Raw genomic sequence first — 19699 nt, 5'->3', positions numbered from 1 at the left:
CAAGGTACTACCAATGACAACGACGTGATAGCTGGTTGCCATCTTACACATTGTGATGATAACACAATTAAACCTTTAAAAACTTTACAAGTGAATATCTTGAATATTTTAGCTTTGCATGCCAAAAGCACAATTTTTTTTCTCATTTTGTCTTTGACATCTTGTATTGTTGAAACACATCATAATTGGTTGGTGCAAGAATTGATCATGAAGTAGATGGATAGATCATAAGGTGGTTCTTAGGGGTGTGAAGAAAGGTACCATGTGTGAGAGAGAGAGAGAGAGAGAGAGAGAGAGAGAGAGAGAGAGAGAGAGAGAGAGGGTATATATGTAGTATTCCTAATTATTTGTCCACTAAAAGAAAGAGTTGTTTATATGTTCAATAGAGTATAAAATGTGATTCATGAGCATATTTTTTCATCATACTTTAAGATCGAAAACTATTAACTCTTAGGAAAAATGGAACAAGAGAAGATCCTATTTTTAAGGGCAAATGATAATACATTTTCATAACATAAAACCACACCCAACTAGTAACATGTACTAATAAAGTTAACCGTCGAGTAACTAAATAAAACATCTACTCTTCTCAAGGATCAACAACTTAATTATAATGTTTATAAACTACCCTAAGCTCCACCAAGACTTGTCAAAGGCGATTGCATTCTTTGATGCCATACCATTGAACAAATGAAGGCCTTTAAGTATTAAATGATCGTATAAACTAGAAGGGGAAATACTTACTCCAATGTCTCACTCAAACAATTATTTTGAAGCTAAACTTTCAAAAATCATGTGTTATAATAAGAGCTTGAGTGAGTACAATGACTTCCTTTCCAAGTTTTTGAATATGCTTTGATCACATCATCATATTGATAACTCCAACGATCATTAGCCCTTGGTGCTAGTTACATGGTTTGGAAAATTGACATAATAAATATTAACATAATGGTTGATCAAGTTGTGTACATTTGTTCCAAAATTGGGCAATATCAAAGGTGGGTGTTGAACATTTGACATTTAATGCAATATGCTCTATTGAATGGTAAAAAAAGAGAGCATCTCTATTTTCTTGTTAAGTTTCTACAATACTTAAAAAGGCCCTATAAGAGGATTGTTGGATTTGATGGTTAGTTTATATTGGACATTCTAAGATTGTTGGCATTTTGATAAATTGTCTAAGGAATATGTTTTACGATTCCCAAGCTAGATATATGTAAGTTGTTAGCAAGAAGAATATTGCTATGGAACGTAGACTTTCATGAATAATGTCTAATATGCCTTGATAAATGTGTTTGAAATGAATGAATTTGATGTTGCTTTTTAAAAATAATTCATCCACAAAAAGAATTTTATGCCATTTTCAACTCAATGCTTACAATGTATGTTGCTTTAAATTTGAAAGAAAGTAAAATTCCTACACAATTCATTTGGTGGTAAGATTGTGAAACCTTTTAATCGTATTCAATGGGACTTTATTTTTCAAGGTCATGGGCTACTCTTAGGTTTGAGCCTAGATCATCTAGGTTCATCTCATTTCTCCCAAATGAAGCTCAAACATCACTTGCTATAAGTTGACAACTCTTCTTGGTATATCATTGCAAATATGGATTAGGTGGGGTTACTCATCCATTTCTTTGTGCTTGGCAAAAGATTGTGAATTGAAGCTCAAAATTTTGAGCATCATGGATGAGCTTTAATATTGAGAAATACTCTGTCAGTTTGCATGAACAAGATATAAATGAGTTTTACTTAAGGGCCCTACTGTCTAGCGTTGCTAGTTGTCCCTAGAGGTGTCTTAGTTATAGTAGATGAAGAGGATGTTAAGTAAGTGCAAGAAGGAATTTCAAAATGGATGGGGTGATGCTTGGGGTTCCTTTAAGAGTTTGATAGTTGTTCAAGAAGGAGAGGGAGAAATATAAGGTTTTTTTTTTCTCTTGAACAAAAATCTAGACCAAGAGCCAAGATGCTCGAGAATGCGAAACAACCTGACAAGTTTGTGGCAAAAAATCCCACACTTGCCTATCAAAGAAAGACACTTGACCCTACACATATTCAAGTGCAACAAAATCATGCAAATGCTAGTTGTCAGATAGAAATTGGAGGTGTCTAAAAAATCCTCTACTCACAAACTGGAAATGAAACAACAACATCCTTGTGATATTCCTTGAACAGAAGGAGATAAACCAAAAAAGGAGACAATAGAATCATCCAATGTAGACAAAGTAACTATCCAAGGTCGTTGCTATTTTAACCTAATATTTGAAGTCTTCCAAACCTAAAGAGCCTTCCTCACCTAACAAAAACATGAGAGTGAGTAGTTGTACCCTAGTGCCAAGTTTTTCAACATGTAACTACATGTATATGTCTCATAACTTAATTTGACAAGAAACTATGTTTAGTGTAGCCTTGGTCATGGTGCTTAGAGGCTAGGAATTGAAAGTTGGGGAAACACATGCTTATCTTTCTACCTCATATATGTTTCTCTCTGTTGTAGTTGAGAAGGGAAATTACTCCTCTTGGGTAAGGCTACCTTGAAATGAGAAAATTATTGTTTATATTTCAATAATGAATCTCTATTTTGGATACTTTGGCCTATAAAGGGATGCTTTTGATTGCTCAGATATGTGGTAAGAGAGTGCCCATGCCATTTAGAAAAGTTAAGATTCAAGTTCTTGCTCTAATATTTGAGAGAGAGAGAGAGAGAGAGAGAGAGAGAGAGAGAGAGAGAGAGAGAGAGAGAGAGAGAGAGAGAGAGAGAGAGAGAGAGAGAGAGAGAGAGAGAGAGAGAGAGAGAGAGAGAGAGAGAGAGAGAGAGAGAGAGAGAGAGAGAGAGAGAGAGAGAGAGAGAGAGAGAGAGAGAGAGAGAGAGAGAGAGAGAGAGAGAGAGAGAGAGAGAGAGAGAGTGTGTGTGTGTGTGTGTGTGTTAAAGCTTCCACCATAGACTAACAATAATTTAACTAAAATCGAAGTGAACGTAGGAAATTGAGAGAGCAAGAGAAAAGGAAGACATGGCACAACATTGGGTACAATCTTGCCCCATGCATGTGTGTGCATCTCCCTCATGCATGTATTTTATGTATTGCAAAAATCTTTTGCGCTCAAAATAGACAATTGCATTTACTCTAAGGTTTTCTAGCTCCTTTGCATGGATAACCTTTCTTTTCCTAATAAATTCCTAATGTCTAGATGACATCCTAAATCGTAAATCATACTTTTGCTTAAATAAAATAAATTGCTAGCCATAAGGCTATCAAATGAATGTTACTAACATATCAAATAATCTTATGCATAAGCACATTAATAAGTAATACATCATGCATGAATAGGATCCAAAACATTATTTTCATGCACCAAATCTCCCACTTGGTAAATATAAAAATAATGAAATCTTCATCAACCCTAACCATTAATGATTTGCTCAATGGAGATATGAAACCTATTAAATTCTCAATCATCCTCCTAGCACAATATGTCACAGGTTACGTGTTTATAAGTGTGACTAGTCACTATCATGTAACAAATAAATAAACTAAAAATCATCTAAGACTGGCAACCTTATAATTAGACTTGGTCCTCTTAGAAAATAACAACAATTGGTAGCCTTGATGAGACTAGATGTCAGTAACCTCCTCCTCTTGTTGATGTTGATTGATTTAGTTGATTGAGGGAAATGGGATAATTGATTTGGACTTGGGAAGGGGTGCAATCCTAGATTGATGTAGGAAAGGGTGAAAGAGAAGGTAGTGATAGATGTCCTTTAGAGTTGAGGCTAACAAGCCCATGTTTGGTGCCAAAGAGAGAAATACAGTGTTTGGTCTAAGATAGAATAAAAGAGAACCATATCTCTTTGTCTTTATATTGATCGCCTCTCATGTTCATACTTTTAGTATACCAACATTGGGTGGAGATAATTATTCCAACGTGCTACTTAGACCTAGAAATAAGTACTAGGATCTAAGTAATAAAGCTTATTTATATGTATAGTTCCTTGCGCTCTAGCCCTTCCAAAATTCTATCCAAATGACATTATTGATATCTACTTTCTTTTTGAATAGGTTGTAAGTGATCATGCCCTCATATACCATGTATTACAAGGTTTTGTTGCCTATGGACCATGGTTGTGTGATTTCATGGATCTATCATATTATTCTACAAAAGAATAGGGATTGAATGCCTTAAGTCCCCCAAAATCTTGGTTTCTTGCATTCATTAAGGTTGGTTGGGTTTAGAGGCTACTCAGAAATCTCTTGTATTACTCTTTTGAGTTCCAATCTTTTTTGCACATCATGATGCATCATAAACTCGTATGACTTCCCACAATGCTAGGAGCTCCTCAATAAAGAGAGCATGATAAACACTTGTATTCTTTATTTTTTTCCTTTGGAACTCTATCAAGGGTAATCAGAGACACAATAAAATATTGTAGCTCATTAAACATACTAGCTAGGAACTGCAGGATGAACTCTTTACCCCAAAGAATGCCTTCCATCTAGAGAAGGCTAAGGCATATAGAACAATATATTCTTCAAACTTCAAACATCTATTCTCAATGTGTATGAGAGGATAGTGTGAAGGATAGTAACACAAGCTCCATGATATAGTGGCCAAAACATGAAAGCCTATGCAATGCTTGCTCTTGTCGAAAAGTGTATGCCACTACTAGTGTTGGGAATAAAGGGCCACCGTGCTTGCACCCACATTGGGTGTGAATATCCCTTTACAAGACATTGTACTATATGCCTATTTGAAATGAATAATTGTGTGTGTCTCTCTCTCAACCTGCATCTCCATTGACACACCTTTGAAGTTCCATCAAAGATTAGTCTTCAAAAAATTGGTATTAGAGAAAGGTTCTTGGTGGAGGAGCTTCTAACATTTTGATTCAATAGCAGTCAAGCCTACAGATCCAACTCTTGGCAGATATATATCATTCTTGGAGGTTTGCCTTGATCTCTCCTTTCTTGGCACTCATCAAGGAAGCAGTGGAGCTTCATCAGGGTATCTTTGAGCCAGTCTTGAGCTCATTTTTTGAAGAGCATTTGAGCACACAATAGGGTAGTAGCTGATGCTCCATACCTCTCATCATTGGAGATTGTCAACTCTATGCTCAATGCCTTGCTTCAAGGCTTCTTGAGGAGGCTCTCAGTGGTTGATTAGAGCTCTAAAGGCTCTCTTTTGAAGCAGTAGCACGCTGTAGGCCATCAATACAACATCACGTTGTTTGTGCCTATTTTGTAGGCTCTTCTTCCTGGCCTTTTGATAGCCACATACATAGGCTATAACTACTCTTTTTTGGCTTTGGAAAACCATTGGCATTGGTTTGGACATTGGCTACTCTCCTAACATTGATATCAAATCTTGGCATTGGTGTTTATAGTCCTTCAATTGCAGACAGTGGTGACTGTAATACACATGTAGCCCCATGTTTTGAATTGACATTGATAAATGATTATGCCTATTGGGGGATGCCAACACATGCATATATGATGTGACAATGATGGGAAATACATGTCTGAAATCATTCAAGAATTTTGTGACAGTAAAGGGATAAAGAGGGAGCTCACTGCCCCTCATAATTTGCACCAAAATGGAGTCGCAAAGCATATAAAGAGGGATATGGTGATGAGGGTGAAATGGATTATCAATTATGGGATCCCAAGAAAAGAAAAGTAGTATGCATCAATGATGTTAACTTCATGGAAGGTCTCATGCACAAACAACTCGAAAAGAGAGAGGAGCTTAGAAGGGCTGTATTTTGGGAAGATGGAAGATGTATAGATTAGACATTAAAGAATGCCCACTAGACAATAGTAAATACCTATTGTAAATTGCCCTAAAAATGCAGGGAATAATGCTGAAAATGATCAACAAGTAGTTGCCCATGATGTCACACGGTGTTAACAGGGTAACACACAGTTAGGACAATTGGAATTGATAGGACAACATGTTGAAATTTCAGGACACCAAATTGTAAATGTGGATTTGCACGCCTAGTAGCTAGCAAATGCGAAACCTTTTCTTCATAGGTCAACCCAACCTTCAAGGCATCCACTCAAGTTTGTTCCTAGTGCTCACTATGTTGTAGATTATGTCATGTTGACTGATTGTGGTGAACTGTCATGCTTCAAGGAAGCAATGGACAGGAAGGACAACCAGAAATGGCATAAGGCTGTGTTGTCAAAGATTGAATCTCTTGAAAAGAATGGTACTTGGGATTTGTTGCATTTGCCTAAACGACATAAGATACTACTATGGAAATGGGTTTATAAGATGAAAATCACTTCTGGCTCCTCGCCAAAGTACAAAGCATAGCTTGTTGCAAAGGGGTACAAGAAGAAACTTGGAGTTGATTTTGATGAAATATTTTCTTTTGTAGTCAAATTGACTACTTTGCAGACCATCTTGGGCTTGGTTGCATCTGAGGATATGGAACTCATGCAAATGGATGTCAAGATTGCGTTCTTACATGGTGATCTACATGAGGATATCTATATGCAGCAACCAGAGGGTTTTGTGGCAAAGGGGAAAGAGAACATGGTATGTAAACTCACAAGGAGTTTGTATGGGCTAAAACAAGCATCTTGAGAGTGATATCACAAGTTTGATACATTCATGTAGTCTCAAGGCTAAAACACAAGTCAAGTGGATCACTACTTGTACACCAAGAAGGTAGTAGATGATGGTAGCCCGTTGATTCTCTTGGTTTTGTATGTGGATGACATGTTGATTGTAGGGAGGGATGTTCATGCCTTGGACAACTTGAAGCAAAGCCTACATAGTAGTTTTGACATGAAGAATCTTGGTGAGGCAAATCATATTCTTGGGATGTGGATACTCAGGGATCATGTCAAAGGGTCTTCTCTATTTGTCAGAGTAGGAGTATGTATCCAATATTTTGAAGTGTTTCAATATGGAGGGGGGAAAGTGATTGGTGTTCTATTTCCACCATATATGAAACTCAGTGCAGAGGATAACCCTACATTTGACGATGAAAAGGTTGAAATTTTGTTGGTCAAAAAGTTATTAGTGTGAATGCATTCCTATGTCTCTATGTTCGCTTTGCTGCTTGAAGTCACTCTTCAATATTTCTCCATGTGCATGCTTAGCACATTCGTACAAGAACGCCAAACATTTTCAATAGGAAATGTTGAAGTAAACATATATAACAACTGATGAGCACAGGAATGAGCACGTGTGCTATAGAGAAACATAAAAAGATTCTCATATGGGGTTTTCTCCATGTCATCCTCAAACTCCAGTTTGTATTTCATCTTATTTCCTATTCATAAAAAGGGGAAGAAGCAAAAAGGATCACTACCAAGTGATACAAGGTCTCTACGTGTGAGGGAGAGACCCCTCTCACTTGGGAGTGACCCATATAGGCTTCACTAGAAAATTGGTCACTACCAAGTGATTCGGGCTCACTTCAAAAGAGGGAGGGGCGTCCCTTGCTTGGTGGTGACACTGAAGGGCTTCACCACACATAAGGGTATCTACCCATAAGAGATACGGGCTCTCTCCACAAGAGAGAGGAGCCTCCCTCACTTGATGTTGATGGTGAAGGGCTTTACTATATACGACTATATGACAATTGCTACTAAGAGATACATGCTCTCTATGAAGAGGGAGTGGCCTTCCTTCGCTGGTGGTGACAGTGAAGCGCTTCATCGCACATGAAGGTCATTACCAAAGCGATATAGTCTCTATTCACAAGAGATAGTTGCCTCTCTTTCTTGATGATGATATTGAAGGGCTTCACCGCACATAAGGGTCATTACCGAGGAGCGATACATGGTCTCTTTGCAAGAAACAGGTGCTTGCCTTGCTTGGTGGTGATCTGTCATCACACACGAGGGTTTGTCAAAGCTCTTGGCCCTGCCCTGTAAAGACCAAGGCCTAATTTTAAATTTTATACTTCATGTTTTTGGCATCTTTGGTGTTTCTATAAACTTAGCTGTTAATGACATGTCTTGTTGGAGATGATGCCTATCATTTTTCACCGGCATCACAACTTGTATTGGATTTGTAGATATCTCCCACCTCAATGATTATTGTCTAGCTCCAAGGTTCTAGATTGAGGTCCACTACATGATGCTCCCAACCCCCCTTACTTACATTTGGGACTTTTAGCAATGGATACCCAATCCCTTCCTTGCATGGAAGCCCTCTAGATACACCAATTGTACAAAAATCCAACCCTAGGCCTTTCAACCAATAGCAAAACGGAGAGACTCAAAAGATTGTGTATGCTTCGGCAAGATAAACTTGCCAAAGTCTGTGCAAATGATAACATCACATGGATTGATAAGCCTACTTCTCTTGCCTTAGCTTCAAGCCATTCCTAAATCCAATAGACTTGGGATGCCAATGCTAGTGGTACAACTGATGCTATTGCATGCTTTAGCTTGTACAGCCTATTGATCATGGCTCTCTCTACAAAGTTATCAGGTCAAAGAATATATTGTTATAACTATTGTAATTTATCACTCTCTTATTTCCAAGATAGTTATCTATGATATGAAAGGGTTCATAAAAGGCTTCCAAAACTCTTTGCTTGATGTTGCATCTTGTTTGTTGAACAAAGGATGGCATTGGAAGCAGAAACCCCTTCACCCTTTTCTTCTTCAATGTCTCTTGCTTGACTTTGAATAGTTAATTGTAGATTTGCTTGCTAATCCTCACCTTGTCCAGGGTGCTTTGGATGTCCTGTTTGTCTAGGCAAGACCTTTGTAGGAACTTTTCAACACATTGTTCCTTGGCCGTCCTAAATCTCTTCTCAAACAACACATTTCCTAGAGCTTTGGGAGGAATGATGTTGCTATAGGCTTGCAATGATGACTCCACATTCCTCATTATTTTGTTTGAATGGAGAATGACCCTATTGATCACACCAAAAAAGACAACATGCATATGAGCATGTATTCGTAATGCATCCATAGAATACTCCTAAAATACAATATAAGAATATAACTAGTTTAACATGATTGACCAATTATTATTGTATTGTTGTTATTCTTCTCCTGCAATGTCCACTTCTAGGCTTGGGTATCTCAATATTCTTTAGAATCATATACCTTTTAGGTGACCCGAGTGCTGTTTCCTTCCATGTGGCTGCAAGTGCTTGGTTTCTAAGACTCATTATTTTTTATTGGCTCTCCTCTAGTTTTTCCTCATTGTATCTATTTCCTTGCGTAACCACTGATTTTCCAGCTTCAAAATGCTAGAATGGCCTTCTAGATTCTGAGTATACATTAGAAGAACTTGACACCTATCTCCAAAAAAACCTTAATAATGAGGAGCATGAGGAGAATGGAGGGGTACTTCTTGTCATAAGATCCACAATATACAACATACCATTAGTCTATAAATCAATGTTCTTTCTACCCTCTAATCTCATTGCTTCCAATGCACTTAGTATGTGACCAGACACCCATTTCTTTTGCAAACATGTGCATACTTATCATCCAAATCATCTTGCAACTAATAAGACCATTTAAAATTAATAGACTTATATTCATCAAGCCTCAGGAAGTGGTGACCAAAAAAATGTGTGATAGATGTTCTAAATGTCATCCACACCTCAATTGGTGAAGAGCTTTATAAGGGAAGGACCAAAGCAACACTCATCATCCAAATCACCTTGCAACTGATAAGACCATTTGATGTTAATAGACTTATATCCATCAAGCCTCAAGAAGTGATGACTAATAAAATGTGTGGTAGATGTTCTAAATGTCATCCACACCTCCATTGGTGAAGAGCTTTATAAGGGAAGGACCAAAGTGGCACTTGCTGAGAGGGACATATTCTTGTACAACCATTTTTATATACCAATTCCCTCCAATGAGCAATGGGAAACTTTGTTCAAACTTTCCCTTCTAGATTTCAAGAACAAAGAGTGGTCATTGCCAAATGAAGACATTAAACTTCCTTCTATATATAACTTCTATACTGATGATACAAATGTACATTGTTTGTTTTGCTATATATTCACATAATCAAATGATTTGTTTGCATCACATTATCTTTGATTACTCTCACTTGATGTTTGCCAAGTCCTAATGATTAAAAAAAGAGCTTTATGTGTAAAGAGATAACAAACAATGTTGTACATATTCATAGAGTCATTAGTTGGACTTTGCATATCTATATTAGTAGAGGCTATTACACATGTATTTTCCACATAAGAAAGACAAATATTTCATAGGCCTTTTCTACTCAAGAAAGACAATAATACAAAAAAATTGTAATAAAAAATCTTAGTAATATTAATGAGAGCCTTTTTCTTTGCATTTTCATTTTCTCACGTGTTGTGTACAAAAAGTGATGAATTAATGAGCCATTGTAAATTGGATACTCTTTAGAGCAGAAACCCTGTCACATGTAAGTTCAAAGTGAGCACGGATGTCATCTTTGATGAAATGAGCAGTTGGTATGCATCTAGTGGTGATGCATTGGATGATGGTGATGATCATGACACTCGTGTAGGCTGAAAAGCAAGAATCATGGACTCTTAGTGGACCAGAGACATCATTTGGTAGTCCTTGGTCTGGGAGACTATGGAGTAGCTCTACATCTTCAAGTGCATCTAGTAGCACTACAGGTAAAGACAAAGGAAAGAATAAAGTGTCAAATGGCACTGATGCAGTTCTTGATGGAGACTCCAGTGGCTCAGAGAGCTTGGATGATGAGCTTGGCATTTCTTCTGTCAGGACACCAAGTGTACAGAGAGCTCATAGTAATGTAAAGGCTCCATTGAGTGATCCGGTGGTACGCAAATCTAGCAGGGTCAGATACCCTATTAAAAGATTTGGTTTTGAAGGCTATGCAGCTCACCATTATGCTTATATGGTGAAACTAGTTGAGGATGTTGAGCCCACTTGTTTTGAGGATGGTGTTGGTCATACTCATTGGGATGTAGCAATGGATGAGGAGATGGATGCATTAGAGGCCAATAAGACTTGGGATCTAGTATCATTGCCGAAGGGCAAGAAAGCTATTGGATGTAAGTGGGTTTATAAGATTAAGCACAATGCAGATGGTTCTATTAGTAGGTACAAAGCTAGGCTAGTTGCAAAAGGCTATGCCTAGACATATGGCATATATTATGATGAAACCTTCAGTCCAGTTGCTAGGATGGCAACTGTCAGATGTGTGATTGCTTTGGCAGCAGCCAAAGGTTGGAGGTTGCAGCAAATGGATGTGAAGAATGCCTTCTTACATGGTGATTTGCAAGAAGAAGTGTATATGGATCAGCCAGCAGGTTATGAAGATTTAGAGCATTCCACGTATGTGTGCAGGTTGAAGAAGGCACTCTATGGGCTCAAGCAAGGACCTAGAGCATGGTCTGACAAGATCAGAGAGTATCTTGTCAATATTGGCTTTTATGTTTCTGATGCTTATGACTCACTTTATGTGAGAAAGGGAGATGCAGGTTTGGTCATCATAGTCATCTATGTGGATGACTTGATTATTACAGGTGATAGTGATAGTGGGATTGCTGAAGTCAAGGACTTTTTGAAGAAGAAGTTTGAGATGAAGGATTTAGGTGAGCTAAGGTACTTCCTTGGCATTGAGGTTATCAGATGTGATGATGGTATATGTCTATCCCAAAGACAGTATGGCTTGGATATGTTGTCCAAGTATGGTATGACAGCATGCAAACCACTTTCAGTCCCGTTGGAGCAGAATATAAAATTGAGTGCTGATGTTGGGGATGAGATAGAAGACCCTACTATCTTCAGGAGGATAGTGGGGAGTTTGATCTACATGACCATTACAAGGCCAGACTTGAGCTATGCTGTTGGTCTTGTGAGTCAGTTTATGCAAGTACCTAGAAAGCAACATTTGGATGTAGTCAGACGCATATTGAGATATGTGAAGTCCACATTACATTATGGACTTTTCTATGAGGCAGGTACAGATGTACATGTGTTTGGATACACAGATGCAGATTGGGTTGGTAGTATGTCCGATAGAAGATCTACCAGTGGATACATGTTCTCTCTTGGTAGTGCACTAGTTACTTGGAGCAGCAAAAAGCAATCTGCAGTTGCTTTGTCAAGTACAAAGGCTGAGTATAGTGCTGTTGTTGCAGCATGTGAGGTAGTATGGATGCAAAAGTTATTGGCTGATTTAGATGTGCAAGTGGAAGGTCCAATTGTCATTTATTGTGACAACATGAGCAGTATACATTTGGCTAGGAACCCTGTGTTCCATGCCAGGACAAAACATATTGAGGTACACTACCACTTTGTGAGAGAGAAGGTACTAGCAGGTGAGATTGACTTGGTGTATGTCAGCACACAGGATCAGATAGTTGACATCTTCACGAAGGCATTGGGTACAGAGAAGCTTCAAAAGTTTTGAAGCTTACTTGGAGTTGCAAAGATGCAGTTGAGCTTGAGGGGGAGTGTTGAGATGACAAGCTCAACACATGCGGACATTGATGATAGACTGCCTGGTTAGATGGGTCCACACATCTACACTTAGCATGTTGGTGGTCATTATGACTCTCACATGGCCACTGACTCATTACTTATTATATTCAGGTTGTTACACCTATTTACAGCTGGCATAGTTATAGCGCCAGTCGACTAGTGTAGTCGGTTATGCATTGTCTGACTTAGTAGGCCACTTTTCTTTATGTTGTATCTTATCTATACTTTGTGTACATTGTAAAGAGTGTGGAAGAAGAAGAAGAAACCGGCAAGAAAACGTTTTGGCCTCCTTTGTTCTTGTCTCTTGAATGAGCTTCTCCTTGTGCATTCTGTGTGTGTTCGGTGCAGCATCTTGAGTAAGTCCCCCCACCACGCGATTCTTGATAGCCTATGCTTCAAGAAAATTAAAGATCCACGAAAGAAAATATGCCACACATGACCTAGAATTAGTTGTTGTAGTTCTTGCCTTTAAATTATGGAGACATTACTTGCTTGGTAATAGGTTTTCTCTACTCATTGATCATAAAAGCCTAAAGTGGATTTTTACTCAACCAGATCTCAATAAGGATGTTAATGGATTGAGACCTTGCAAGAATTTGACTTTAAAATCAAATATAGACCAAGAAAGGAGAATGTGATTGTGGATGCCCTAAGCTGTAAATCATTTCTTAATGCTCTAATCCTAGAGGAACCCTCTAAGGCTTCAATGCCTAGTAACCCTCTCATAGAAATGGCTAAAGAAGAGGCAGTGAAGGATCCAAGCTATCAGAGATTGTTAAGAGAAATTTCCATCAAGGATTCAAATTCAAAACTCAAGACTAAGTACCAAGATTTTTCCATAAACAAGGAGCTTGCCTATTACAATACAAGACTATGTATTACTGCAAGTTAGGAACTCAAAAGGAAAATACTTTGGAAAGCTCACGATTCTCCATTTTCGGGTCATTCTGGTTATGCTAAGACTCTTAGTATAGTCAAAAGAAGCTTCTGTTGGGAAATACTTAAGGGTGATGTACTCAAGAAAATCACTGAATGCCTAAACTGCCAAAACGAATTAAGGCTGAGCATGTTAAGTTGCCATGAAAGCTCCAGCCACTTGATATCCCTCAAATGAAATGGAAGTATATCAACATGAACTTCATAGTTGGATTACCCACGGTACAAGGAGGATATAACTCCATAATGGTAGTCATTGATATGTTAACAAAAGTTGCACACCTTACTCCTATAAAAAATAATTACAAAGCTTTCGATATCGCGTAAGGGCGGTTGCATGGGTAGCAAGGTTGTGGTTGGGATTGGTGGAAGGTTATGGTTGGGATTAGTTTTGGTGAGATTGTGATTGGGATTAGGAAGATTGATGTATGACTTCCTCCATATCATACCATAAAGCTTCCAATCTCAGCTCCCCTCTCTCCATTCTCTATGCATTATCCAGCACTTGCGACCCACTCTCCAAAGCCACCCTCAATTGAACCCATTCTTTCACATATGCCATATCAGTGCCAAATTACCATTTGGCCTCTTCATGTGCTTGCACAGTCCTTAATTGAACTTCTTTCTTCTTGCACTTCCTCTGCTCTCTCTCTCTCTCTATTCATCTCTTCACACCACCTCCTCCCTACAGTGTTTGGCAATTGCAGCTAGAATATATGAAAGGGCACTGATTTTGAAAATTTTAACTTTAAAATCAGAGTACCTTTGTGTATCAATATTATGTGCCAAAAAAAAAGTTACAAAAATGTAAGCTTGAATTGGAAAAATAAGGTTGTACTATAAAAATCACTCACATTTGAAAGATCATATATGACATTTTGGAGAAGAAATGTGTTAAGGCGTGTTCTCCACCCATAGTTGACGTCTTGATCAAGCTATTGTGGGACTCACATAATTTGTGTAGTCATGGAACCTACGAGGTCCTCTTGATGAACTACAAGGCTCTCTACGAAGCTTACAAGATTTTGTATATCCCTAGAAACACAAGCCAAGTGTATTCTCTTGATAACACCTTCAAATAGCATAAACTAACCTCAAAGGAGAGACATAGATACTTAATATCAGGCTCTTCCATGGTAGCATGTGTCCCAATACTATTTGTAAAATAACATATTTGTAAGAATATCATACGTTATGAGACTCCATTGATCCATATTCAATCATAAAATATGATCATAATTCCAAAGCCCTAGCACCAAAACTAGAATAGAAGAAGCCAATGAACATAAATAAGTAATACTTTTGGAAAACTAGGATATAAGAAGTCAATGAACATAAATGATGAAGCACTTACTATTGATAGTAGAAAATGAAAACATAAATAAGTAATACTCTTGAAAAACTAGGATAGAAGAACCTAATGAACATAAATGATCAAATACTTACTGTTGATAATAGAAAATGAAAACATAAATAAGCAATACTCTTGAAAAACTAGGATAGAAGAAGCCGATGAACATAAATGATCAAGCACTTTACTATTGATAGTAGAAAATGAAAAAAATTCATGCACCATCAACCTCATTTAAGGAAATAAACTTAAAAGATTGGGATATGAGGTGGAATCATCTTGTAAACCCATTGATATCAGCAAGTCAAGAGAATATGTGACACTTTGCAGGTTTGATGGCAACAAAGATACCATATAGCTATTCAAAAAAATGGGGGACTATAAAATATGATTAAAGAAACATATGTAATGAGATCAAGGATTAAGATGCTCAAACAACAAACAGTAACAACTTACTATTGGAGGGAAATAATAACAAAGTCATTCAATGCCTCTTCATTAGGCTAATAAAGCACGAGAATATCAACATTGTCAAGCTCAACCACTTGTTGCTACCCTCTCAAGGCTACAAGATCTTGGGCAGTAGCCACTACATGCTCCAAGCTGGCCACACACTAACTGAGGATATTGTTGATCTCTCTATCAAGAGCACACTCCTCTTCTATCAAAAGTGGTGGTGGTTGGTGATGTCTGGGACAAGTTGAAGTAGATGTGAGGAGAAAGAAAGTGAGAAAGACATAGGGGGTTGCTCACATCAAGACTCTCATATATGGTGGCTGGCGGGGGCCTGATCTAGCTAGGGTTGGGGCTAGAGTTGAAGGGAATCAAACTCGATCTAGTGGGGCTTCGTCTAGGGCTTTGTTTGGTGGGACTTAGTTGGGGGCACTTGGGACTCAAACTAGGTCTGGTAGGGCTCCATCTAGGGCATGGTGAGTCTGGTGGGGCTCTATCTTAGGCTATGTTTGGGGCTTAGACTGGGATGCTACTCATGTGCTCATTATAAGCATGTGTCCCTCTAATGGGAGATGGCAGCTCATCTCATCAATAAAGAGACTAGAGTAAGAATTTCTTGCATATGACGAATAAAGTAGCATGTCCTTAAAGATAGTGCACATGAGGTATTGGAAGGTTACGAGGGCATTAGTTAGCCCAAAAGGCATGATGATATATACAAACACTCTCCACTTAGTGTCGCAAATGCAGTTTTTGCTCTATCATTTGGGTGGACTTGGATGTGATGATATCCTAAAAATCAATCTAAGAAGCTATAAGCTTGCTTCCCTGCCACTCGCTCAATATTATGATCAATGTAGTAGAGTGGATAGTGGTTTCATGCCATTACAACATTCAACTTTTTATAATTTATGCAAACTCAAATTTTTCCATTTTACTTGAGCATCCCAATAAATGATGATACTTAGTCAATGTGCTCATATTTATAGATGAATCCTATTGCTTATAGTTTCTCAATCTCTTCCTTGATAGGATGGGCACTTCATTGAGGTCTTTAGCAATATATACATGTTTAGGGGATTTCTGATGTTTTTCTATGTTCACCTCTTTGAATTTTGTTGGTCTTTTAATGGGTTCACTGGATGTTGTTTCTTGTTTACCTCCAAGTAATAAGATTGCTCGATCACTTTTCTTGAATTTCATGAAGCATAGAGGTAAATCTCTAGGATTCTTCTGACTACGAGATTTTGATGCAGCGCTGCATGTTCCATTCTTCAAATGATTTCTTTGCAAAATGAATAAAGGTCTCATTTTAAAGTGCATAAACTAGGTGGGTTTGGGGTTAGAATTGCTATCGGACTTTGTGTTGAAGTCAAAACAACTCGCTTTGGTGGCCACCTTAGCTTTACGATTGCCACTTTTTGCTAGTAGTATCACAATGCCTGAACATGGATTATTGCTCTGATGCCCCATTTGTTCATAGTACAAAATTAAAAGATTTTCAAGTCATTCAAATTCAAATATTACCCTAACTACCCCAGAATCAATGAGCAAGGTCTTCGATTGAGAGGGCTTGGGATCCATGAAAATTTGCTTAGTGGTGCAACCATCAATGTCACAATTTGTAGAGCTGGAATTGGAATCTTCAATGTCCTAGATTGACAGGTTGTCCTTGAAGTCACTTAGTTCCTCAACATTGACTCCTTAGTCTTGCATCAACAAGACAAAAAGGTCATTGTGGAAGTCAATAATACTTGGTACAAATTAGTCCATCATTGTGTGGGGTTGGTTATGATTTCTTCAAAGAAACTTAATTTTGTGTCAATTCTATTTCAAAAGCATAGTTGCAACTAGTTAAGGATTTTATGCAATGTAAGCTTGTGTCTAGGGATTGGGTAGCCCCAGCCCTTGAAAGTGGTGGTGGCAAGGTCATCATATAAAGGGACACTAAAATGGACTCTATTAAAGGTTTGCTGGTGAGAGTTTTAGCAAGTTATGAACCTTACTGGCTTAAGCATTTGTGGGCTGAGCGATCTTCTAGTTCCTCAGTGAATGACAATTCAAGGTTTGCAAGTATGTGCATCCAATCTTGCTCATCTTTGAGGAAGGAAATATATTTAGTCATTGGATGTGTGGTCGGAAACTCATTAGAGTCACCTCGCAATAATGTAGAGATAACATTTAAGTTGAAAAGGGACATTTTCCAAGACTCTATCTCAATGTGGATTGCCTCTTTAGCAATAATGTAGAGATAACATTTAAGTTGAAAAGGGACATTTTCCAAGACTCTATCTCAATGTGGATTGCCTCTTTCAAATTTCCATGAAAGACTAAACCATTGCCCTTGTCTTCAATGAGATATGGATTGTGCATCCAAGGTCGACTAAGAAACAAGGCGGCAAAGTCTATGTCACAACAAAATTTTATTTGAATTGTACTTTGGAAATTTTGACGACTAATTTCTTGAGTCCCAAGGGTCTGACTTTGAATCCATCAGCCATAGTCAAATTAAAATATACTGATTCAATCAGTGGTTTTCCTCAGGCTTGGAGTATACTTTGATTGATGATACTAAGATTAGCTCCATTTTCCACTATTTCTTGCCATGTAGTGTCCCAATAGGTTTCTATTAGAAGCATAGCATGTTGTTCAAATTATTCCCAAAGTGTATTGACCCTAAGGCATTGAAGATTGGAGGGACACTAGTGTTGAATGGTATTATCTCTCTGTCAAGATGACCTATAATAATCAACTCATCCACATAGATGACTATGATGACCAAGCTTGCATCTCACTTTCGCATATAAAGTGAGTGATCAGCATCAAAACCATAAAAGCTAATGTCCACAAGATACTCTTTGATATTGTCAAATCATGCTCTAGGTGCTTGCTTTAACCCATATAGTGCCTTCTTTAAGTTGCACATATATGTGAGATGCTCTAAATTCTCATAACCTGCAATAGCAATTCCAAACAAGCATTAAGGTCCTTTTTTTTCCGCTCATTTATTTCATGGGCGTTATTTGCAATGGGGGATTAGCTTGAGGAAGGCATCTTAGAGAGCCATTCATTATACTAAGCAGGTCTTGTTTTTGTAAGATGATCTCTATTGTCATCTTCCTAGGCTAGTAGTTTTTATCATTTAGTTTGTTAACTTTATAAGTTTTTATTGGCTTGTTTGAGCCATGGCATACAACTATTTTGGGCCACTTGTCACAAGACTATGTAGACAAGATTATTGGAAAGAGTGAAAAAAAAAAGAAATTAATGAAGGCATCTTGAGCATTGTGGTGCAAGTGTCTAGTTAATTCAATGCATTTGATGATTCCAAGATGAAATAGTGGGGACAACTTAGAAATTTTGAGAATTTCATTAGCCTCATTGAGATGAAATTCTTCTTGTGTTGCTCTTACCAATTCTTTAACCTTATCGATTGCAGCGAGCTGTCACACGAGGTTAGGGTAGGAATTATCCTTAGCAAGGTTTTCTTTAGTGGTCTGAGATCCAATTGTAGCACTCTCTATGCTAGAAAGAGCAATTGTTTGGGGTAGGGATGCAAGCCCTTTTCGCTTGAGCTTATGGTCAGCCTTTTTTTGTATCTTTTTTGCATTATTCTTACTAATTGCCATGCCATTCATCATTGTAGCTCCCTTGAGATTAAGTCCCCCTAGTATGCTTTGAGTGTGAGTGATAGCATGGACTGAATGGGAATGCTTTCTTCATCATGTAGCATTTACACAATAAATAAGATTAAGGATACTGACGTCACAACAATTTGTGTTGGCCTTACAATGGGGGCAATTCGGGTACATGTGTGTAATTTCACATTTAGGATGATGGGGGCCTAGAAATACCTGAGGGGTTGATCTCAATGCACTAGTGGTTGCTTTGTGGTGTGGAGGAGCTGGTAACAACAATTGTGGAGCAAATGGGGACTACCTTGGGTAAGCAACACTATGATTACAATGCGAATAGGAAAATTTAGGGCCCAGAAGTCTTTATGGGCTTTGCAATATGCAACTTTGTGTCCAAAATGTTTGCATTTTGTACACATTCTAGGTGGTCCAGAGTATTTCAAGGGGAGATGGTCTCCACCACAATGCACTCATTGCACATTTCATCAATATGGTTTTGAGACTTTCAGAGACTCTACCATTTTAATCAACTCTTGGTGTTGTTTTCTGACACATCACCCATTAATTCCAATGTCTCCTCATTCTCTATCTATGTTTTCTCTACACAACTTTCTAAATGGGATCCTATAATTCATTTAACCCTATTACTCCACACAAATAGCATCATCGAGGACATTGTTGATGAATACCGATTTAGTTTTGACTTTTTGACTAAGGTCTCATGAATCTAAATTTCATCCAGCAGATGTTTTTGATGAAGCCTTTTGTGACTACCTTGGGTGTGGGTCTCTCTGCTAGGGCTATACATTTGAATAGGCTTCTGACCTTAGAGACATAATCTCTCATGCTCTCCCCCTCTTACTATTCCATGTTCATTAGCT

Source organism: Lygodium microphyllum, chromosome 25, assembly GCF_053477565.2.
Source record: "Lygodium microphyllum isolate KBCC chromosome 25, Lygodium_microphyllum_v1.1.10, whole genome shotgun sequence".
NCBI classification, from domain to species: Eukaryota; Viridiplantae; Streptophyta; class Polypodiopsida; order Schizaeales; family Lygodiaceae; genus Lygodium; species Lygodium microphyllum.
The sequence above is the reverse complement of the archived record's forward strand: the minus strand, read 5'-3'. Positions refer to the sequence as shown.